General features: G+C 40.3%; 1 protein-coding gene across 5 annotated transcripts in view; it reads left to right on the top strand.

The window, feature by feature from the left end:
- LOC102475894 (cytochrome c oxidase subunit 7B2, mitochondrial) overlaps positions 1–24,546 on the top strand; it is a 157,578-nt gene that overhangs the window by 87,437 nt on the left and 45,595 nt on the right. The window contains exon 5 of one of the 5 annotated variants that reach the window (XM_014582633.2): positions 24,185–24,214. The exons of 3 other annotated variants lie outside the window; for them this stretch is intronic. The gene's annotated coding sequence lies outside the window, so the exon portion shown is untranslated. Of the gene's footprint in view, positions 1–24,184; positions 24,215–24,275; positions 24,294–24,546 lie in introns of those variants that run through there. One more of the 5 variants, XM_006164721.3, reaches the window with a different exon arrangement.

A 24,546-nucleotide genomic window follows, 5' to 3' on the forward strand; every position in this document is an offset into this window, starting at 1 on the left:
TTTGATGGTATCCAGTACTTCTCGCATATTATTCTCAAATTTTTGTGCCATTTTCTCAGTCTTCATGGTGGATTTTTCTAGGCCAGCCATTTTCTCCTCTACATCTGAGATTCTATTTTCTGAATGATCTAGTCTGCTTTTAATACTTTCCAGGGAGATTTTTACTTCTTGTATTATAGACTTCATCTCTAGCAGTTCCGTTTGAGTCTTTTGTAAAGTGTGTAATTCCTCTTTTAGATCTTGCAGGAATTTCCTTATCTCTTGGAACTCATCAATTTCTTTCTCTTTTCTCTTTAGCAGTTCATTATCTCTCTTCTCTTCCATCTCTGTTAGCTTAGACATTATGAATGATCTGAATTCCTTATCAGACATTTCCATGATTTTCACCGAACTGCTTGTGGATGAAGAGTTACTCTTTTCTCTAGGAGGAGAGGAATTTTCTCATTTTCCCATATTTCTCGTGATACAGCGGTGATTTCTTGTCATCTGATGGATGTTGTGTTTCAAATTCTTGAAGTTCAGCCTTAATGATCAGGAGCAAGCAGACAGGGGTGATCTAGAATCTCTTTGCTGTTCTATTGTGCTCGCTGGTGCAGCAGATTCAGTAAATAGTGGGGAATATTTTAACCCTATTAGTATTTGGATGTTTAGCTACAGTGCTCTTATGGCGCACTTGCTCGTTTGTTGGAGGCTGAATTATTAGTAGAAAATCTTCATTCCCTTAAAAATCTAGTTCACTGTAGCCATGTGGAACCTTGTCCTGAAGGCCCGTGGCTTCTTCTTTGTGTCATTGATTTTTTTTTTTTTTTGAGAGGTTTTCACTATAGGGCACGTGCGCTCGCCAGACAGACAGAGAGACATAGAGACAGAAAGCGAGAAATCACCCCCCAGGGGGGATGGTCACGCCGCAATCCCTTCTCCTCCATTCTCCTCTCGGGATCTTGGGCACGTAGGCACACGCGCCCGGCATGAGTTTTTTAAGCCACCGGGTCCGGGACGCGAACCGCGGTCGACTACGTGGGAGTCCAGCGACATAGCCATTACACTAACTGCTGGTTCCCTGTGTCATTGATTTTTCAGATACCTTTTTTGTTATAATATTTAAGTTAACTGTGTTGTAGTCATAGAATATAATCTCTGATTTGAATCCCTTAAATTTATCGTGACTGGATTAACAGTTCAGCATATGATTTATTGAATGATTGATTGGAGTGCTTTGTAAATGTTAATTTACATATGAAATTGATTAATATAGTTGTTCAAGTCTTTAATTTCCTTAGTGATTTCCTGTTTATTATTTATTTATTAATTTATTTTTTTGGAGAGGTTTTTCGCTATAGGGCGCATGCGCTCGCCAGATAGACAGAGAGAGACAGAGAGACAGAAAGCGAGAAATCACCTCCCCAGGGGGGATGGTCACGCCGCAATCCCTTCTCCTCCATTCTCCTCTCGGGATCTTAGGCACGCACGCACACATGCCCGGCGTGAGTTTTAAGCCACTGGGTCTGGGATGTGAACTGCTGTCAGTCGACTACGTGGGAGTCCAGCGACATAGCCATTACGCTCCCTGCTAGTTCCCGTGATTTCCTGTTTATTAACTAGGGAAGAAATGGTCAATGTTCCAACAAAGATGGCATTTTATTTTCTTTTTTTTTCCCTTTTTTTTTTTAAGAGTTTTTTGCTGTAGGGCGCGTGCACTCGCCAGAAAGACAGAGACAGAAAGCGAGAAATCACACCCCAGGGGAGATGGCCACGCCACAATCCCTTCTCCTCCATTCTCCTCTCAGGATCTTGGGCATGCATGCCAACAGGCCAGGCGTTAGTTTAAGCCACCGGGTCTGGGACTCAAAACGCGGTCAACTACATGGCAGTCTAGCAACATAGCCATTACCCCAATTCTGTTTTAATTTTTGTCAGTTTCTGTTTCATATACTTAGCAACTCTGCTATTTAACCTGCCCCACATGTGCAGGCATCAGTGTCTTCAGGGAGTCCTGGCTTCTTTTGTTGAGTGGTATCTAGAAAGTCAGTGCTGAGTGGTGATTGTGCTCATGGCTACAGGGTGTCATTGCTTCCTGAGCTTCTTCAGTGGACAAAGGTAGGAAATGCATATTTGTTGACTAGCTCCTGTATATGTGCATGTCTTTATTTATGTGTCTGTGTATGTATTGAAATAAGCATGAGTTCAAACTGATACCTTCAGCTATCATCCACCAATAGAGTGCATTCGGTCTTTGCTCCCTTTCGTATTTTTTATTTCTTTCTCAAACAGTGACAAACCTATCTCCTATTACTGATATATTATTTTTTCTCTGTGTAAACTAGGTTCAGAATTGCTGAATTATAACCATATGATAAACAAATTTAAAAACTAGTGCAGTGTTCATGTTTAGTTTTTTGGTTATTTGGGTCAGCTTATTTTTCCACCACTGCCTTTATTGAGGTAAAATATTATAGTACATTTGTAATCAAGTTAGATTCATTTGAGAGAATCTATATCATATCCTGGGATCTCCCAATTCCCTAATTAATTTTTTAAAATTTGCATACAGTGAAGGTCACTCTTTATGATATGAAGTGTTTGTTTTTTTTCCCTTTTTTAACAAATGTGCAGTCTCATTTTTCCATCGCCTCAGTACCATAGTGATAGTTCCACCTCCTTAAAAATTCCCCTGTGCATCCATTTTATAGTTAACGCCATCCGTCTCCCCAGTTTAATGTCAAACACTAAACTATTTCTTACATGACAGTTTGCCATTTTTAGGATATGATATAAACGGAATCATATAATATGTAAACATTTTAGTCCAAAATTCCTTGGCAAAATGCACTTAAGATTCCTTCATGGGCCAACCTGACAGCGTAGCTGTTAAGGGAGCTGGGTCTCATATGGCCTACCATGGGTTGACACTGTCCTGACAGCTTGACAAACAGGCTAGGCAGGAGTGTGTGCACCCAAACTCCTGATAAGGTAGAGAAATGGAGGAGAAAGATTGTGACATGACCAGTTTTCTCCTTTCTTGTCTTTGTCTACCTCTCAGTCCCTTACTGGCAAGCACACACACCCTTTTGGATTAATAAGGCAAAGATTCATATTGTGCATATTAATAGCTTGTTTCTATTACTGTCTGACATTTGCCTTAGATTCACTACATCTTGTTTGTACATTCACCTGCTGAAAGATGTCCTGTTTTTTGTTTTGTTTTGTTTTTTGTTTTTCAAGTGTTTGGCAGTTATGAATCAAGCTATTACAGACATTTTTGTTTGGTAGGGTTTATATTCTGGATTCAAGTCTTTTATCAGCTATGTGTTCTGCAAATATTTTATATCAGGGTATATCTCTTAACAGTGGTTTTTACAAAACAATTTCAATGAAATCCTTATAAAATTTTCTTGTATAGGTATTGGTTTTAGAGTTACATTAAAATACCTATTACCAAAGACAAGGTTTTACAGATTCTGTTCTCTTCTCTGTTTTTTTTTTTTCTAGAACTTTTATAGTTTTACATTTTGCATTTACACCTGTGATCCATTATAACTCCCCCCCACTTTTTTTAGAGAGATTTTTAGGGCTTGTGTGATTGCTTAAGAGACAGTGGGACAGAGACAGTGAGAGCAAAAGTGAGAAATCACGCCCCAGGAGAGATGGTCCTGCTTCAATTCCTTCTCCTTCATTTTCTTCCTAGGATCTTGGGCAGGCACACACACATGCGTAACATGAATTTTAATCCACCGGCCCACTGTCAACTATGTGGAAGTCTAGTAACATGATTGCTATGCCATCCATTGGCTCTCATTGTAAGTTATTTTTTGAGTATAGTTTAAGGTATATGCTGATGTTCCTTTTTTGGGGCAAGTATTTTAACTATTTCAGCAATAATTGTTGAAAGATGTTTTTTATTTGCTTTGGAATCATTCTCAAAATTTCTTGAGTTTATTTACATGGGTCTGTTTCTAGTCTTGCTGTTTTGCTTTACTAATCTGTTTCTATCCTTCTGTCATTATCACACTGTCTAAATTAGCCTTATGATAAGAGTTCAGGGAATGTGAGTCTTGTTAACTGTATTCTTCTTCAGGTTTTTTGTTTGTTTGTTTTTGTTTAGACTTAGTCTAAAATTCGTATTTCCATACGAATTTTAGAATAAGCTTGGCAAGACACACAAAAAATTTTTCATTTTCATTGTGACTGCATTGAGTTTTCCAGTTCATGGAATGGTAATTAGTCCTCCATTTCTTTAGATCCTCTTGGATGTCTTTATTAGTGTGTGATAGCTTTCAGCAAACTGTGTGTGAGCCGATTCCTTAATTTAGTGTCTCTTCACCATCTCTCTTTGCTTTTGTTGTCAGTCTTGCTGTAGGTTTATTTGATTTCATTAACTTCCAATAAGCTTCTTGGTTCTTTGATTTTTCATTATTTTTGCCTTAATTTCATCAATTTAAGTTCTAATCCCTTTAATTTTTTTCCTTCTTCCAGCTTATGTTTCTTTTACTTCTCTTTCTTTAGTTTTTTTTTCAGGGAGAAGCTCATTTAGATAGTTTAAAATTCAGTGAAAACTTGTTTCTGCATCAGAGAGTTTATGTTTTCTTCAGAAATAAAGAAACAGTCTTCCTTTCAGTCAGGAGGTATTATCTATGCTATTTAACAATGTTTCCTGTGTTGAGAGTGCCGGAATTCTCTCTGGTGCATCTTTCAAAGTGCCTCTCATGGCTTTCACGTTATGATTTCCTATTAAATTTATATGGCACCTTGTTAAAAAATAATTCATTGAAAATACATTATTTGAGTTGAATCCAGAACAGAAAAGTTTCAACTAAAATAACCAGAAATGAAACTCAGAGGTTGGTTTTTAAGAAAGTAGAGGCAGCATAAGTCAGTAAATATAACTTTTCATATGCATAAAACCCACTTGACAAACTTGTTAACATTCAGATTTCCAGGCTTCAACTGAAGTAATTCTGGCTGAATTGCTGTTGAATCTAAATCGTGTAACTCTTAGATTGGATCTCTTCTTAAGATACACTGCTTAACTACTGTAATGTCCTAGGAAAAAAAAAAAAGAAAGATATCAGATGAGATGGAAGGTTACTTCAACTGAAGACTTAGCATGTCAACTGGAAGTGATGCAATTACTTGTAGGAATGAGGACAGTATACTGAGTAAAGATTTAGAATATGGGCTCCATCTTCCTAATTCCTATTTAGGACTAGATCAGGATTCCCTGTTACTTTCTTGCCTTACTTTGGCATTTACCATGGTTTGTAATTTTTATATCTCTTACTGATTTACCTACCCCTGGATTGACAGCTCCCTAAGAATGAGGCTTTAAGTTTGCTGCTTGACCTTTAGCTCCTAGCATGGGTGCTTAATACACAGTTATAGGAAGAAGGAAGGAGGTGTGACCTTGAAATAGCACAGAAGGAACTTTTGAGGAATGAGTATAGATTGGGAAGATCTCTAAAGTAGATTTACCTTCATTTTATGATCTTTCCATGAGACGCGTTCATATAATAATCCCTATTATGTAAGAAAAGTCTTACCACTTGTCAGCCAAGAGAAGCTACCATGATTTTTTTAAATAGGTTTTCTGTTTAAAGAGTAATTTATTTGATTTCTTCTTATTAGTATTATTTAATTTTCTATATGGCACATGTGCTCACTACAGAAAGAGAAAGAGAACGGGAGAGAGTGAGAAAGCATACGACCAGGTCCAGGACTCAGACTGTGGTCAGCCATGTGGGAGTCCAGCACCTTAATCACCATGACACTGCTGGCTTCAAGACTTTGTTCCTTTATTATTTTTAAATTATTTATTTATTTAATTTATTTATTTGATACAGGTCTTGTGCTCACTAGACAGAGAGAACAAGAGAGAAATAAAGAGAATCTGAGAAAGCAAGCTGCCAGCAAACCACAGTTAGCCGTGTGGGAATCCAAGTGCCTTCACCACACCACCTGTTGCCTCCCTTCAAGGCTTCTTTTGGTTGTTTTTAGAGAGATTTTTGGTGTAGAGCACATGTGCTTGCCAGAGAGACAGAAAGTGAGAAATCACCCCTCGCGGAGGACCACGCTGCAATCCCTTCTCCTCCATTCTCCTCTCAGGATTTGGGGCATGCCCAGCATGAACTTCAAGCTGCTAGGTCAAGGACTCAAACCACAGTTGGCCATGTGGAAGTCCAGCGATGTAACCACTATGCCACCTGCTGGACCCAAGGTTTTATTTTTTTTTTTTTTTCTTTTTTTTTGGAGAGGTTTTTGCTATAGGGCACGTGCGCTCTCTGGAAAGACAGAGAGAGACAGAGACAGAAAGTGAGAAATCACCCCCCAGGGGGGATGGCCACACCGCAATCCCTTCTTCATTCTCCTCTCGGGATCCTGGGCACACACTCACACATGCCCTGCATGAGTTTAAGCCGCGGGCTCTGGGACTCGAACCACAGTCAACTACATGGGAGTCCAGCAACATAGCCATTACACTAACTGCTGGTCCCCCAAGGTTTTAATTTTAAAGGGAAAAAATTTGAAGTCACTGTGAACATGTCAAAGTGACTGTAAAAAATCTTTTATTCATTTAATTAATTCATATATTGAGGAGTAGTTTTTGACCACCTGTAATATATAAAGCACATGTACAGTAATGGGTAGAAAAATTGGTTTCTTCAGTTTTGAAGCTTGTGGTATTGGGAAGGGACAGCCAGCCAAATGAGTAATTAAAACAAAGTGTTCTGTCACAGCCCTGGCACGTCTGTTGTGGTGAGCACAAGACAGAGGTCCTGGGTGTGCAGAGCGATAAGCCTCCTATACCATCTGTAGCACATTGCATACAGATGATTACTCCTATGTGTGTCACGCCGGAAGACACTGACCACAGTAGTCTCGTGTCTCTGGGCTTACTTGGGTTTCAATTACATCAAACACTGTCCAGGAATATGTCTTCTATGCTCAAGTACTTTTTGCAAAATTTATTGCAGTACTCTGAGCACTGGACTTCCAATGAAAGACATTGACAAACTAACCCTCCCTCCTTCTGCTGGATGTGCCAAAGATGAATAAGACAGTATTTTCAATAAAGGTCACTGCATACGAGGACACTGAGTAATTGAGAATTTACATGTAATTTTTCTCTTTACCCATTCTCACTTGTCCAGCCGTTCTGGATGATTTCAAAAAATTCATCCTGGGACAGATGCCAGCACACTTAACCTTTGTAACATGCATAATAAGACCCACTGGAAGCCTCTGTGTAGTATTTTGGGAAGAAATCTCTTTTGTAGTGTTGAACATTCCTGAAATTTAAATTTCTAATCAGTTAGTTCCTTTTCTATGTTCTGCTGAGAAATGCGTAGGTTCAAAGATTTACTCAAACATCTCATATACAAAGCAAGTCTGAAGCTGAGGGAAAAACATGTTTGAAGCAGGTCTCAGTAGGGTGACCCTCCAACTCTTCTCAGTAACAAAACTCTAATCTACTGAGATGACTAGGGAGTTTGGCTGCCTTTTAACTGCCCCAGTTGGAGGCTTTATCCCCATCTCTGGCTTTCTTTGAATTTCATTGAGCCTAACTGCAACCAGCCTATGAACCTCTTTGGGCAATATTTGCTTTAACTTTATCATGTTTCTCAAAAGGGGAAAGTTTTTGAGAAAGTTTTATTTACAGTGACCTAGGATTATGACCTAGATTATGTAATTATCTAGGATGTTTATATCCTATAGTTAATGAATTAAAGTTGCCCAATTAGAGAGTATCAGAAGTTTTTTTTAAAAAAAGATAGTGAAAATGTCAATATTCAGGTCATACTGTGTTTATTCAGCATATTATAGTGTAGACAACATAGATTTGGGGGACTGGTGGGCTGAAATGAGAACCCTGGCTTCGCTATTGACCATGTAGCTGCACTTAAATCCTCAATGCTTCAATTTCCCCATCAACAGAGAGGGTAATGATTGTGCCTCTATCACAACTTGTTATAATGAAATAAAATAATTTATGCACATCACTTAGCAGAGCACCTGGATCTCATGTCAGAGAGAGAGAGAGAGAGAGAGAGAGAGAGCCACCCCCCCAACAGAGCTTTTATACCAGCAATCCACCCCCCCTCAGCCACCCTGGGTCCCTGCCACATGCATGTACTAGGCGTGTGGAGGGAGTCCTCCGAACAGGAGCCCAAGCCCTTCCCAGGAAACGTGGCATCGCAGTGTTACATCACTGCTTGCTATCAGCTAGCTTCCAGAATACATTGTTTATAATAGCTTCAAATTAGATACGCTAAGAATTCAAACAAAAACATGATACTTGAGTTTAGGTTTAAGGAAGGGCAAGTCGGAAAGTTGGTGGCATTTTCGTGGCCGTTAGTGTAAGAAGATCCAAACAGAGGAACTAAATAAAGGGAATTACTAGGCAGAAGGAACAGCCCAAATAAAGAACTAGAGACCCAGAAGGTTGATGCATGTATTAACAATGACAAAAAAGTTAAATATTTATGAAATTTAAACAAAATATAAGGTTCGACATTATCATTAAGGGCAGTAAATACCAAGAAGCTACAATTTGTCTCATTGACGTGTATTCAAGAGCACAGTAGCTTTACAGTCTGTTTTCATTGTAGCCATAACATGTCTTGTACTCAGCGCACATTTCTGTGTCTGTGTTATAATCTGCTGGGTTGACTGGGGATGGCCGTCGTTAGTGGAAGCAGGCTCTACACATCCATTTCTTTTGATGTCATCAAGTTATTTTTAAAGAGATACACTCACAGACCTTTTTTCTAATCACCAGAGGGCATGTGCTCTTGCCAGAAAAAGGTGGAGAAAGAGACAGAAAGTAACCACTGCCCCCTACCAGTGGGAAATCGTCACACCACAATTGCTTCTCCTCAACTTCTCCATCCTGTTGGGATTCTGTATATTTATGAACACGTGCCTAGCATATTTTTTTTCAAGCCTCCAGGGCCTAGACTCAAACCGCAGTCAGTCATGTTGGATCTGACTCCCTTAACCACTAGACTTTGGGGCCATCTCATTCTTTTTATTCACATAAAGTTTTCTAATAGCATGAGCAGAGGAAAGTCAGTAATTCTCTTGTATTTGACAAATCGTACAAGTATTTATTTGTACATCTTCGAAACAGAAATGTCAATTTAAATATTATTACCAGGGAAACAAAGTGGTATCTGGTAAGACAACTCGTCTGTGTTACAGACATTTCAGAGGTTAAAACTTACACAGGGCATTGCAACATTCACTGAGGCTCTGTAGCATCAGGATCTGTAGCATCAAATAAAACTCCCCACAACAGCTTCAATGATAGAGAGTTAAAGGGTTATTTAACATTTTCCCAATTCTAGACAAGAAAGTAATATTGGTAGTTTTTTAAGTTCTTAATTCACCACTTGAACAAAAGTAAATCTGCATTTCTGCAGCTGCAGATAAAGACAGAATATACATATTTTACATTTCTTCACATTTCTTTTACCTGTACCTAGAGCAGCCTTTAATCTTCCAAGGTTAAGTTCTGAAATTGTATTGGTTGGCTCTGAGGAGAGGCATAGGGAAGGCATATCCAAGATGCACAAAACATAAAGCATAAAAAGGAAAAGATGATATAAAAGGGAAAAGATTATATTAGAATTGTTAACAAGTGGGATTATCACTTATCACATTGCAGGCCCAAATAATAGGGCTATAATGTGATTTTTAAGTGATTTTTCTCCTTTTCTCCATTCTTTTGGAGTTTGGGGCACACGTCCACACATGCCTGGCATGTTTTTCAAGTGACTGGGGACAGAATTTAAGTGGCAGTTGTCCATGTGAGACCAGGCTCTCTCCACCAGTACCAGTAAAGGACACTCCGCACCTGTCTGTACGTACTGGTCCATCTTGCTACTTTGTAGCCCAGCCTGTGTCTTCTCATACATTGGACATACACCAGTGTATACACTGAGCAAGGGCTGTGGGTAAGGGGAATAGGGTCAGGTTAAATGAGTAGATTCTCCATTGCTTCTGCCACAAAAACAAAAAAAGTGTAACTGAGATGATGGATATATCATTTTTATTTGCTTGAATTACCTTATTGTCTACATTTATTTTATAACATTATGTTGTATGCCTTAAATATACACAATGAAATTTATTTAAAGAAAAAAAATATGAGGGTTACCTAAAAACATAGAAAGGTATTTTTTTTTTTTTTGCATATAGAAAGCCAGTCATTAACATTGTAATTTTCCCCATTCATTTAAAAGGCTTTAGTCTTGCTTATTGCCATTTGACTTAATTGTTTATATGAATATGAAATATATAAATAGTGTATTAAGATACAAATATTCGGGACCAGAAGTTAGCGTAATGGCTATGTCGCTGGACTCCCATGTAGTTGACCGTGGTTCGCGTCCTGGACCCTGTGGCTTAACACTCAACGCCAGGCGCGTGTGCGTGTGTGCCCAAGATCCCGAGAGAACGGAGGAGAAGGGATTGCAGTGTGGCCATCCCCCCTGGGGGGTGATTTCTCGCTTTCTATCTCTCTGTCTCTCTGGCAAGAGCACGCGCCCTATAGAAAAAAAAGATACAAACATTCATTACCATAGACGTGAGTGAAAGGAGGAAGATATCACGGGTACATTTAGAGACTAGGACATCTAGAGCCCTTTGAAGCCTAGTAACGTACAGTGGCAGCAGAGGTTAGATGAACACACGGTAACAAGACACCTAACCAGATCAGCGTTCTCTGTGAGGCAGACTACAGAGACGCGGATGCTGCCATAGAGTGAGGGTGTGTCACCATATTAATTAAACAAACATGTGCTGCCCAGAATTAGGAAGATAAGGGAAGAAGAAAGACCTGGACCCTAAGAGATCGAATGATAAAGATATTCTAGATCTCTTCTAGTAAGGGCTTTGTATCCTTCCCCATTTCTTTATAGATTTAAAAGTTACATGAAGATGGCTAAGGGTATTTCTTTTATTTTTTTAAAATTTTTGAAGCAACATGTAATAGAAACAAAAGAGTAACAGTATGTTGAAGATCATATTGATCTATGAAAATCCACAAAGGGGGTAAAAATGAGGGAAGGGGGCATTGCATGAAGGTAAATGGATAATCAAACAGGATAAAAAAGAGATAGGAATAAAATGATTACATCATTCAACCTCTGTTTTGCTGTTAGACCTGTGAACTTGTGTTTTACTAGTCATACCTTTATTCCTGTCTGTGAAAGGGGAATAGGGATCACTAATTTAGGGGCCAGCAGGTGGCATGGTGGTTAAGGGTGCTGGACTCCCACATGGCCAACCATGGTTCGAGTCCAGGACCTGCCAGCTTGCTTTCTCACTTTCTCATTCTATCCTTCTCTAGTCAAAATAAATAAATAAATGGACAAATAGAGTTAAATAAAGTAATTATTTCAAACAAAAAGAATTACTAATTTATGAGGCCACCAAGTAAGCATGGTGGTCAAGGCTCTGGATCGCCACCTGGCAGACAGAGCCCTGAACCCAGTGGCTTGAAAATCACACTGCGCGTGTATGTGCGCGGACGTGCCCAGATCCCAAGAGGAGAATGGAGAAGGGATTGTGACATGGCCATCTCCCCTGGGGGCGGATTTCTCACTTTACCTCTCTCTGTCTCTACCTGAGGAGCACACATGCCCTATGGCAAACACATAAAATAGCAACAAAAAAAAATTGTTTATTTATTTACCTGGCAGGTGTATAATGCAAATAAAACAAAAGTAGGGATCAGCAGATGGCATAATGGTTACGTTGCTGTCCCAGGCCTAGGGACTTAGAACTCACACCAGGCAAAATCCTGAGACGAGAATGGAGGAGAAGGAATTGCAGTGTGACCATCCCCTCTGGGGGGCGGGGGAGGGGGAATTTCTTGCTTTTCTCTCTCTCTGTCTCTCTGGTGAGCACACATGCCCTATAGCAAAATCTCTTAAAAAAAATAAAAGTAAATGTGAAAAAGCTTTGCAACATATATGATAGTCTCCACACACATAAATAGATTTTATTTGGTGTAATATTCCTGTTGTTTAGTTTCTGGCATAGTGATTCTTGATGGAGCTATTGATGATATTTTTCTAACATAGACCTTAAAAGTTACATTGAGGCAAGATTCACCATGATAGCCCTAGAAATTTTCATTTTTATTTTTAAAATATGAAGTGAATAGTAAGGTAAGTTGTAGCAGACAACTTGACTTCCTTTGTGGAAACTTTACCTCTTGGAATGTAGAGAAAAACAAAAAAGTAAATCAGGCCTAATTTTAGGTAACAGGCAAGAACAATTGTTACATCATGAAAATGGTGCAAACTCAAAGAAAGTGGCCAAGTGATCTGAGAAGGAAGACATGCTCCATATTTACAAACGCTAAACATTTTTTGGAAGAAACGTGTAAGAACATGTAAGGACATGAGTGCACATGGTTTGGTAATTTTCTGAAGAGATTTTTGCTACAGGATGCGTGTGCTAGCTAGAGAGTCAGGAAGACCGAGAGGCAGAAAGCAAGAAGGCTTTCTGATCAGGAAGTTTTTTTTGTTTTTTTTTTTTTAAGAATTATTTAATTTTACTTATTGTTATTATTTTTAAATTTGCTACAGGGCACATATGCTCACCAGAGAGGGAGAGAGAGAGAGAGAAGGGGAAAGTGAAAAAGCAAGCATCCAGGTCCAGGACTCGAACCATGGTCAGCCATGTGAGAATTCAATGCCTTAAACCCCATGCTACCTGCTAGCCCAGGAAGCCTGTTTTTCAAACTTAGCAGAAATTGGGACCAGCAGATGGTGTAGTGGTTACATTGTAACCACTCCCACATGTCCAGTGGTGGTTCAAGTCCTGAAACCAGAGTCTTGATACTCATGCTATGTGAGTGCTATCCTGAGAAGAGAAAGGAAGACAAGGGATTACAGCATGGCCATTCCCCTGGGGGGGTGATTTCTTACTTTCTGTCTCTCTGTCTCTCTTTGTCTCTTTGGCTAGTACACATGCCCTATAGGAAAAATCACTTAAAAAACGTAATAGAAATTACCTTTTAGTGTAATTTCCTTCCCCAGTTTTATAGCACTAGTTTTTTTCCTCTTCAGTTCCCCAAATCCTAGTAATTTCACTTTAAGTAGTAGTACAGAATATTTAAGCACATCTCACATCCAAGAAATACTTTGTACTTCTTACAGAGTAACCCAAGCATGACACTACTTTGCAGTGTAGCAACCAAGTTTGCAGCAACTGCCATAGTGAAGAACTCTTGTGGCTAGGACCAGTAGATGGTGCAGTGGCTGCGTTGCTGGACTCCTAAATGACTGACAACAGTTCGAGTCCCGGACCCGGTGGCTTCAAACACTTGCCAGGTGCATGTGCATGCGTTCCCAAGATCCTGGGAGGAGAATGGAGGAGAAGGGATTGCAGTGTGGCCATTCCCCTGGGGACGATTTCTCACTTCCTCTCTCACTGTGTCTGTCTCTCTCTCCAGCAAGTGCATGCGTCCTAAGGCAAAAACCTCATTAAAAAAGAAAGAAAGAGAGAAAAACTCTTGTGACTAACCTTTAGAGAACTGATGGAAAGTAGGAATCCTTCAAGTAGATTGCAGTACTGTCATTCATTCATTTGTTGCTTAAATTACTTATATGAAATGACAGTAATTTTGTTGAGGGTGATTGTCTTACTTATAGAGCTTTGTGCCTAAAAAAGCACAAAAAAAAAAACCTTAAAAATTACAAATGATCTATTATGCATGATTTTTTCAACATCAGCATTTCCATAAAACCAGTATTAATTTGACAGTCTGTGAAAGAAGCCACAGAAGCTAGCTAAATAAACAAGTTTCTGCCATGTTGAAAGAGAACACTAGGATTTTTCAGGCTTATTTGGCCTGATTCCATTGTTTAGTCTAGCATATCTCCTTTAAACTAGTATACCTCCCATGAAACATGCAGTCAATACCCATATAGCCCCTACAATCTGTTAGGCTTCTGGTCTTCTCCTTACCTAAGGACTGGCCCTGTAGACTGACACATGGGGCTGATTTGTTTTGGTTACATGAATGGAAACTACTTCAGACCAAATGCACATGGTAGACAGGTGTTCTAGGCTTGTTGATATCAACCAAAGGAAGGGTTGTCTTTACAAAAATTGTGTCCACAGTTTACTTTTTGTTTTTGGTAGACCCGGGCAGCTGTGGGTATAAATTCCAGTCCAGTTCAGAAGACCTGAAAACCAGAAGCACAGATGGTGTGAGTCCCAGTGCAAAATGAGGAAAACATGGATAGCGCAGATCAAGCTATCAGGGTCTTTCCACAAGGAGGACCTAGATCTCGTATATTCTGAGGAGTTCTGAACCTGCAAGCTGGTTCAAGTGTGGGAATTGCTTAAGCAGTTATGATTCTCTGTTTTGTGGTTGCTGTCTGCACACACTGGAAAATTCCAGTAGCTCTCCTGGAGTATCCCAGCCCTCCTCATGAGCCATGCTTGGTACCCCACCCATAGGAGCCTGCTGAGACTTAAAGTGAGGAACAGTAGAAAGGGGTATCCCGAGGAGAGCCAGTGTTGCCTTATGTGATGGTTGCTTCAGAAGGGGCACTTGTGCAGGTTCCTGAGGTGGTGCAGTGTGATCATTTCAGATGGAGATGGAAAAGCAGGTGCATCTATGGATCAGGATGCCACTGTCCCTGGAAGCTGGAGGATAGCTTTCTGTGGAAAAGAACGAACGCTAATCAGAATTTGGGGGTGGTGTCCCCAGCTTGATTAGGATCTCCCCACACATCCCATCTCAATGTCCAGGACTGCATCCTATCTCGGTCAGTACTCCTACTTTTACAGCTGACACTGTGAGACTGGGAGTTACACTTACATTGTTAGTTCGTATCATCTCAGGATAAGATTCTGTTTGATTTTTAGCAATCTTAGGTCTGTGTCTATAGGAGGTAAGGTTTATTTTGTTGGTTTGCTTGTTTTTAAGGCACACATGGACACTTTTGGGTCATTTACATGGTGTTTGGGCTGGGTGTTCAATCTTTAAGTTTAGGGCCAGCAGGTGACACAGTAGTTAAGGAACCAACTCCCACATGGTCAACTCTGTGGTCCCAGTCTCAGACCCATTGGCCTGCAAAATGTACTGGCGAGGTGTCCCTGCCTGCCAGACATCCTGAGAGGAGAATGGAGGAGAAGGGATTGCAGCATAGCCGTCCTCCCCAGGGGTGATTTCTCACTTTCCCTCTCTCTCCCCACCTGGACAGTGCATGTGCCTAATGGCAAAAATCTAAAAAGTTGTATATACATCACTAAGTTTATCTTTTTCTTTCACCAGTTTGTCTGGTAATATACAAATAACACGCAATCTCATTATATTTGTTAGTTTTCCAGAAATGTTCAAAAGTCTCATATACACAGTCACTTAGCTGCTCGCTTCTTGTAAGTGATTAATTAGAAGTACCCAATGGTGGGGGTCAGCAGGTGGCATGCTGGTTGAGGTGCTGGACTCCCACATGGTCAACTGCAGTCTTAGTCCTGGACCTGGCAAGTTGCTTGCTTTTTTGGGGGGTGGGGGGGTTTGCTATAGGGCGTGTGTGCTCGCCAGAGACAGAGACAGAGAGACAGAAAGCGAGAAATCATCCCCCGGGGGCGGGGGGGGGAGGCCCCGCTGCAATCCCTTTTCCTCCATTCTCCTCTTGGGATCTTGGGCACGCACGCATACGCGCCTGGCGTGAGTTTAAGCCACCAGGTCCGGGACTTGAACCACGGTTGACTACGTGGGAGTCCAGCGACAGCCATTACACTAACTGCTGGTCCTGCAACTTGCTTTCTTACTGTCCCTCTCTGTTTCTCTCTTGTGAGTGCACATGCCCTATAGCAAATTAAAGAATAATAACAATAATAATAAAAATTTAAAAAGAAGTATCTGATGCAAATGTTTTATGTATTTCTGTTGCTAAGTCACACCGTTGTCAATGCTTTCTTTACAATTAAAAATAGAGTGATTAGTATCTTAAATGTAAGCGAACTAAAGAGTCAATCCCAGAAACCCCAGAATCAATTAGGAAGTTTATCCTTAAAATTCTGTTCCTGGGACCAGCAGAAGACATAATTGTTACATGGGTGGACTCCCACATGGCCTACTACAGTTCATGTCCTGAACCCAGTGGCATGAATCTCACTCCAGGTGCGTGTGCATATGTACCCAAAATCCTGAGAGGAGAATGGAAGGGGAGGGACTGTGGCGTGGCCATTCCCTGCTGAGGGTGATTTCGCTTTCTGTCTCTCTGTCTCGGTTTCTCCGGCAAGCACACACGCCTATAGCAAAAATACCTCCCTCAAAAAAGCAACAAATTTTTGTTCTTTAGAACCACTCAGGATACCAAAATTGGTGTTTAGGTTACAGAGAAACAGAATCAACAGGATAGGTAAAAGGAATTGTTTCACATGATTGCAAAGGCTAAGAAGGCCCATGATCTGTTGCCTACAAGCTGGAGACCCTGGGGCAGCGGTGGGTATAAATTCTAGTCCAGTTCAGAAGACCTGAAAACCAGAAGCACAGATGGTGTGAGTCCCAGTGCAAAATGAGGAAAACATGGATAGCGCAGCTCAAGCTATCAGGCAGAGAAAATTCAGCACTCCTTGGCGTTTTCCATCTGTTCGAGGCCTTAGTGGAAGAGATGGATCATGATTATTCCCATTAGGAAGGAGAGTATGCTTGACTCAGTCAATTCCAATGCTAATTTCTTCCAGAATACCCTCACAAGCACATCCAGAAACAATATTTAACCACATAACTGACTTCCCAGTCAGGTTGTTATATAAAATTATCACATTGGCCCTGTGAATATCTTGTAAGAATAAGTGGTTCGAGTTATATAGGGGTCTTTTCAATAACACCTGCTCTTAATCACGGGAAATTACTTGATTAAGCATTCAAAGGTGAAGGTCTTGGGAACCAGCAGTTACCGTAATGGCTATGTCGCTGGACTCCCACGTAGTCGACCGCGGTTCGTGTCCCGGACCCGGTGGCTTAAAACTCACGCCGGGCGCGTGTGCGTGCGTGCCCAAGATCCCGAGAGGAGAATGGAGGAGAAGGGATTGTGGCGTGACCATCCCCCCTGGGGGTTGATTTCTCGCTTTCTGTCTCTATGTCTCTCTCTGTCTGGCGAGCGCACACGCCCTACAGTGAAAATCTCTCCAAAAAAAAAAAAAAAAAAAAAAAAAAGTGAAGGTCTTAGATAGTGCAGTAGTTTTGCAATCATATAGCATGCCTGACCTATCAAGAACACAATAGGGATTATTTTTAAAAGAATTAATTAATTAATTAATTACTTAACTTACTTATTTTAATTTGACCAGAGAGGGATAGAGAGAGAGGGAAACTGAGAAAGCAAGCCACCAGGTCTGGACCTCGAACCACAGTTGGCCATATGGGATTCCAGTGACCTTAACCACCACACCACCTGCCAGCCCCCACAATAGAGATTTTACCACAGATGTCAAAACCTACTTCTAATAGTTAATCTGGCATATTTTAAGATCTTTGAAATATTTAGGGGATTTCAGGTCCTCGTTGACTCTGTACACATTTGAATTATGTTATCTAACTTAACTGTTATATAATAAAGCCAAACTCAGAAGAAGAAAAGTCCTTCTTTTCTTTCAGTGTGCAGTATGGATTCGCTGAACTCCTGAGCATCATTAGGTGCAAATTGGAGCTCACAGGCAAGAGAATCAGAGATGTAGCGGTCCTCTCTTCTTTCAGTGTCCTGTGGAAAGGGGTGCTCAGGTCAGAGTGCAGCTGCGTGCTGTGTGAGACTGAGTTCGAGTCCTTTTGAACAGGGCGAGTGTGAGAGCAGGCTCACTTGGGAAGATGTGGGCAGTACCCGCCATTTAGGTAGTGTGGGAAAGCCAGCTGCTCAGCGCTTTGGGGTCTGTGAGGCTCCTCTCTTTGGGAAGTGAGTTGGTCCCAGCAAGTTAACTGCAAAACAGTCCAAAAGAAACTCTCAAGGTTATTCACTAGATAGTTTTGTCCAGTGTAACGTTGAAGAGACAAGTGAAAATACCAAGGCAAGTTAGGGCTCACCTACAAATCTATTTAAAACCAGTCACTTTTGTTAAAAATTTTAATACTATTTACATTAGAATTATGAAATATATTTCCAGATATTATTTCTGCTTACAAATTTGGGTGATCTACTACATACCCACATGGCTAGCACTTAAGTCCAAACTGCCCGTTTCTTCCCCTGCAAGCCTGTTCTCACACTTGCCCTATGGAAGATGTGTTACATGTCGGCCTCATTTAAGGCTAGTGAACTTCAGGCTGTAAGTGAAACGGCCTGAAGTTCACGGTGGAGTTTCACTTTCACTGGGAAAATAGAGAATAAACACAGAGTTTAATTCTTGTTTTGCTTTTTTCCCCCCCTTTGGAGAGGTATTTTTTTTGTTATAGGGCGTGTGTGCTCACCAGAAAGATAGAGAGACAGAAAGCGAGAAATCACTGCAGTCCCACGCCTGGTGTGAATTTAAACAACCACTGGTTTGCCCAGGACTCGAACCAGGGTCGGCTACACGGGAGCCCTACGACATAGCCATTACTCCAACTGCTGGTCCCAGCATAGAGTTTAATTCTAAAGCAGTAAGAATTAGGTCCTTATCAAGAGCTAAGGGGTTAATAGATAATTGGAAAAGACAGGAAGTCACATCTCCAGGGCCCCTCTAATAGCATTCACTTTTCAAGACCCCAGGGAGACCCTTAATACAAGGCCTCCTTTGGGCAGATTGCCTCAGGCAATGGGTGTGGTGGGGAAGGCCAAGGAATTGGGTAACTGGAACATGTACTGGCTGAATAGGGTCAGAATGAATTGGAAGGTGCAATAGCAAAGGCTGGAATAACAGTTTGGGTTGACCCTGTCTTAGATGGCACATTCCTGAACTAGAGTAATGGCAGAAGCTTAGCAATAATAAATAAAAAAATGACCTGTATCTGAGTTTTAAAAGTGAAGTGAACAAACTTATTGTTCAAAAACCATGCTTAAAACACCACAGTGGTATTCATATGAATAAAAGACTAAGGAATCTGGCTCTTTGGGAGCTATTTAGCTACACCCCTTCCCATATGAAATAAAATCATACAGATTTAGGATGCAAACGGCAAGTCATCCACAGAATGCAGCCTTAGTCTAGAGCCTAGTAAACCTTTGTTGAACAAGTTAATAGAGTCACAAGGTATATGCCTAAGACATTGTTTATCCTGGTTCACATTTCTGTGTTTCTTGAGTATAAGCAGACATGGTATAAAGGCGTGTTTAGATAATAGCCATAAAAATAGCAGACGTATACCTTGTCATATAAAATATATTTGATTTTAAGATGTGTCAGTATCTAAAACCAATATATTTTTTGCTATTTTTCTTTAAACCTATGAAAATATTTTTTGATGGAAAATATACAGTAACCTTTATTTCTTTTAGTTACTAGTGGCAATTCCAGAGAGTCCCACTTTTACCATGATTTTAAAATCTCAATTACCTACTTTGGAAACATTTGCTATCCTGAACTTTCTGGATGCTAGTAGGATACACTTTAATTAGTAGGATCTATAAAAGTCATTCCCCAAAGAGTATATACTCCAACTGGTTTATAGAAACTAATTCAGTTTACAGAAGGGAGAAAAAATAAAACACTGAAATGACTTTGCTTAATGTTTAAAGTTGGAAGATAGATATGAAGCTTCAGTGGTGCATTTGGGTGACATTTTTTCTCCTTGGATCAGCTGAAAGGTATAATCCTATTTCATTTTATGCAGTTTAATCTAGTTGTACAGGATATCGTTAATTCCATGAACAGTAAAAGGCTCACTAGAAATTCTCGGATTCTCATGCAATGGTGAGCATTGGTAAATCAGTGAAATTGACAAGTAAGTCAGAAAGGAACCTTCTCAATAAGTAATTTCAACATTAAAACCTACCTTCTGTTTTTTTTTTTTTTTTTTGGAGAGATTTTCACTGTAGGGCGTGTGCGCTCGCCAGACAGACAGAGAGAGACATAGAGACAGAAAGCGAGAAATCACCCCCCAGGGGGGATGGTCACGCCGCAATCCCTTCTCCATTCTCCTCTCGGGATCTTGGGCACGGACGCACACGCGCCCGGCGTGAGTTTTAAGCCACCGGGTCCGGGACACAAATCGCGGTCGCCTACGTGGGAGTCCAGCGACATAGCCATTACGCTAACTGCTGGTTCCCACCTACCTTCTGTTTTGAGATGAGTGTGTGTGTATGTGTGTGTGTGTGTGTGTGTGTGTGTGTGTGTGTGTGTATATGAGGGTTTTGATTAGCACTAGCATACAAAGTTGGTGAGGCATAATGTTATCTGTTATGTTCTATGATTCCATACCCTTGTTGACTTTAAACTTCTTTCACTTGGGTTTATCTGGTAGGAATTTAGGTAGACAATCCAGTAGTCGGGAGAGATGCAACTGAAGGAAGGAAGGTAAATAGCCTTGGTAATCTGTACACTAATCAACCTCCTAATTTTTGAGAGTTGATTGTATTCACAGACCGTGAAATGAGAGTTCCGTAAAGTTTTCCTAACTAAACTTTGGTTTAATTTTGCTCTCCTGAAAAAAGAAAAAAAAAAAGTCCAAATTTGTATAATTAGGAAACAAAATGCTAAGTTAGAACACATCAGAGGGATCTCAGTGAAGAAGCTTTTGCCTACCTCAGTGTCTCCCAGAGTTTCCCCATTGTGTTCCACAAGGAGTTTTATAGTTGAATGTCTTAGGTTCAGATCTTTGATTCATTTTTAATTGATTGTGTTAATGGTGAAAGATGAGGATTCAGTTTCATCTTTCTATAGCTTTCCCAGCACCATTTGCTAAAGAGGTTTTCTTTTTCCTACTGGATTGACTGGTATCCTTTGTCAAAAACCAGTTGGCTATATGTTTTGCGATTTAAGAAATAAAAAATAGATTTTTTTCAATTAAGTTTTTTTTTTTTTTTTCAAGACAGATTTTTGCTATAGGGCATGTGCATTTTTTAAAGAAACAGTGACAGAAAGTGAGAAATCACCCCCCCCCCAGGAGGGATGGCCACACCACAGTCCTTTCTCCATTCTCTCCTTCTCCTTCAATCCCTCTCTCCATTCATTCTGTGGGGATTTGGGGCACATGTGCACATGCGTCTGGTGTGTTTCATGCCTCCAGGTTCGAGTCTTGAACTGCAGTCAGTCATGTGGAAGTTCAACAATGTAAACATTATGCCATCTGCTGGTCTCCCAATTCAGTTCTTAAGTACCTTGTTTGGTTCCATTTATGTTGATTTAAATATGATGGGACTAAATATAAGTAACCAGTGATTCAAATATATTATACTAAGAAATATAAGTCTTTCCTACCTGAGATTTTGTTCTATGTGCTATTTTACACTTGCTCATGTTATTTTCTCAATCTAGAAACATTGCTCTCTCAAATTCTAAGGTTAATGCAAGATCGCTCTAGGGGAAAGAGCTAGGGATTACAGGCCATCCATTACCAGGGCTGTAAGCCAGGTATGACAGATTGAATAAGGGAAAAGACACATTTCAAATGGTTGGATAACTTGTGTGGTTAGGAACTACGTAAGTAGAAGCCACTAGAACAAGGGTGGACTAAAACCCCAGGAAAGTAAAATGCAGAGCACAGAGTAGAACCCAAGTAAGGTGTGAAAGTCATTGCATAATTTGTGCCCAGCCTCCCTAAGGAGCTCTATGAAAATGGGAGAAAATGTAAAGCCTTCATGTATGAAGACCAGAGACTGTTTCCTGTCTCCAGTGTATGCTCTTCAAAAAGGTCTTTTCAGCTCCTTCATGCTATAGCTACTGTATTCCTTCATACTTTATCAGTATGCCCATCGTGTTACTACTTTCTTACTCACTTCAGGCGGTGTTGAGTGCCTGCACTGTCAGGCCTTCTGGTAGGGGCCTGAAATAGTGTTATTACTGGACAGATACAATACTTATCCCTGGGGAACTAGAGTTTTAGTTGTATGACTCGGAGTCTAGCAAATGATGTATGAAAGAACTGTCACATTTATCATGTTCTTTAAATCATTCTGATTGATTAAAATTAAAGTACCATTTTTGGAATGGTACTTGACATCACCATTCCAAAAGAGTGCTAAGAGATTTCTTATCAGTCTTTGTTAGTGTCCTATCCCCTCATAGGGTTCCACAAGGGGCGTTTGTAATGCTTAGAAGACGGAGGAAGGCACCTGGCTGTTCACTTCATCAGGCTGTTACTGCTGTCATCTTTCCGAGCCAGTTTTCAGTCGAAGCCCAGAAACTCCCGAAGAAACTCAGTGGTTCTTTGCTAGGATCGACACTTCTCAGATGTGGTCCCCACTGTTCTCTCCTCGATCTGGTCGCCTTCATGGACACAGGCTATGTCCGGATCACTGAAAGGAACTGCAGGCGCCCCTTTCTTCAGACAGGCCACCTTGCTCTTTTCCACCCCAGCTCTGTGATGTCATTTCCCCAGTGCTTTTAGGCTTTTTGTAAAAGGCGAGCTTTTTTAGGCTGTTTTCACTTCTTACCAGACTATAAACTCTGAGGGGAAGAATTACAAAGCCAGAGTAGCTCAGTAAAGTGGGAGAAGTGAAAATATATCTGAGCCGTTCACACATTTACTTCCTAAAAGAAAAGGCAGATACTAGCCAAGTTATATATGAGAAAAATAATTTTAATCATAGTTACCAATTACACCTAATAGGTTTACTCATAAAGGCAAAAATAAATAAGTATACTAATATTTGCTACATTTCTGTCACAGCATTACTTATTAAAACAAAAAATGCAGTCAAGATTAGTGCTCAGCAGTGGAAAGGTGGCCAAATAAAGTGTGTCGCAGCTGTCCAGTGTGTATTAACTAGGGTTATGGGAATTAAAACGATGTCCATATTTGCATGGGAAGATGTTCATGATATATTGGGTTGTTAGGAAAGTCATGATGCCATTTTATATTTTTAGGTGCAAAAACAGCTTATAAGGGGCATGAAGGCAAAATATTTCCCAAGGTTTTTTTGTTTATTTGTTTTCTTTAAGAGAGATTTTACTGCAGGGCACATGTGCTTGCCAGAGAGAAGAGGGGGGAAAGAGAGAGAGAGAAAGTGAGAAATCACCCCCCAGGAGAGTTGGCCATGACACAATCCCTTCTCCTCTGGGAGTTTTGTGCATGCATGCATGCATGCATGCACATGTGCCCAGCATGAGTTTTAAGCCCCCAATTCCAGGACTTGAACCACACTCAGCCATGTGGGAGTCCAACGCCTTAACCACTATGCCACTTGTTGGCCCCAGTTTCCAAGGTTTTACCAGTGTTGAGGTTAGGTTTGAGAATTCAAGAGCTCTATTCTTTTTGTAGCCTAACATTTTAAAATCTTTATCTAATAAATTTGTATAGCCTTTTAAATCATGATAATAAAAAACTGTTTTGAAAAGATTAATAGTTTCTGTCTATTGCATGTTTTCTGAGTTAGTCACTTTGGTAGGCACTTAAATTATTTCTATTCTTCTCACATGATATATTGGGTTGTTAGGAAAGTCATGATGCCATTTTATATTTTTAGGTGCAAAAACAGCTTATAAGGGGCATGAAGGCAAAATATTTCCCAAGGTTTTTTTGTTTATTTGTTTTCTTTAAGAGAGATTTTACTGCAGGGCACATGTGCTTGCCAGAGAGAAGAGGGGGGAAAGAGAGAGAGAGAAAGTGAGAAATCACCCCCCAGGAGAGTTGGCCATGACACAATCCCTTCTCCTCTGGGAGTTTTGTGCATGCATGCATGCATGCATGCACATGTGCCCAGCATGAGTTTTAAGCCCCCAATTCCAGGACTTGAACCACACTCAGCCATGTGGGAGTCCAACGCCTTAACCACTATGCCACTTGTTGGCCCCAGTTTCCAAGGTTTTACCAGTGTTGAGGTTAGGTTTGAGAATTCAAGAGCTCTATTATTTTTGTAGCCTAACATTTTAAAATCTTTATCTAATAAATTTGTATAGCCTTTTAAATCATGATAATAAAAAACTGTTTTGAAAAGATTAATAGTTTCTGTCTATTGCATGTTTTCTGAGTTAGTCACTTTGGTAGGCACTTAAATTATTTCTATTCTTCTCATCCATCTTGAGAAAGAGGTATAGAGATGGAATTTGTTTCCTCCTCTGTAATTCTCTGATTTCCCTCCAGGTAAAGGAAGTATGAGACTGCAGACGGAAGGTTCGTGTTTCCTCCCGCTCAGGGGCTGTGCGGTAACAGACTTACCTGTAACAGCGGCCTCTTACAAATTAATATCTTGGTATGGTTGATATTACTTTGAATTTGGTTAAAATATGGTGATTGGGTGAGAATAAAAGGGCTTCGAGCATGGGAATGATAGGAGGAAATGATGTCTTAAAATATGGCTATTGAGGAACTTACACACAAACATTGGATTGCCCAATTAGATCTTCCGGGATTCTTTCACATTCATTTTCTAGTAGGAGTAGAGATTTTTCAATGAAGGCAGTATTGTGTTAGGTCTAAATTTTAGTTAGTTGTGTATTTAAAAA

The sequence above is a fragment of the Tupaia chinensis genome, unplaced genomic scaffold (assembly GCF_000334495.1).
Source record: "Tupaia chinensis unplaced genomic scaffold, TupChi_1.0 Scaffold143697_1, whole genome shotgun sequence".
Classification (NCBI taxonomy): Eukaryota; Metazoa; Chordata; class Mammalia; order Scandentia; family Tupaiidae; genus Tupaia; species Tupaia belangeri.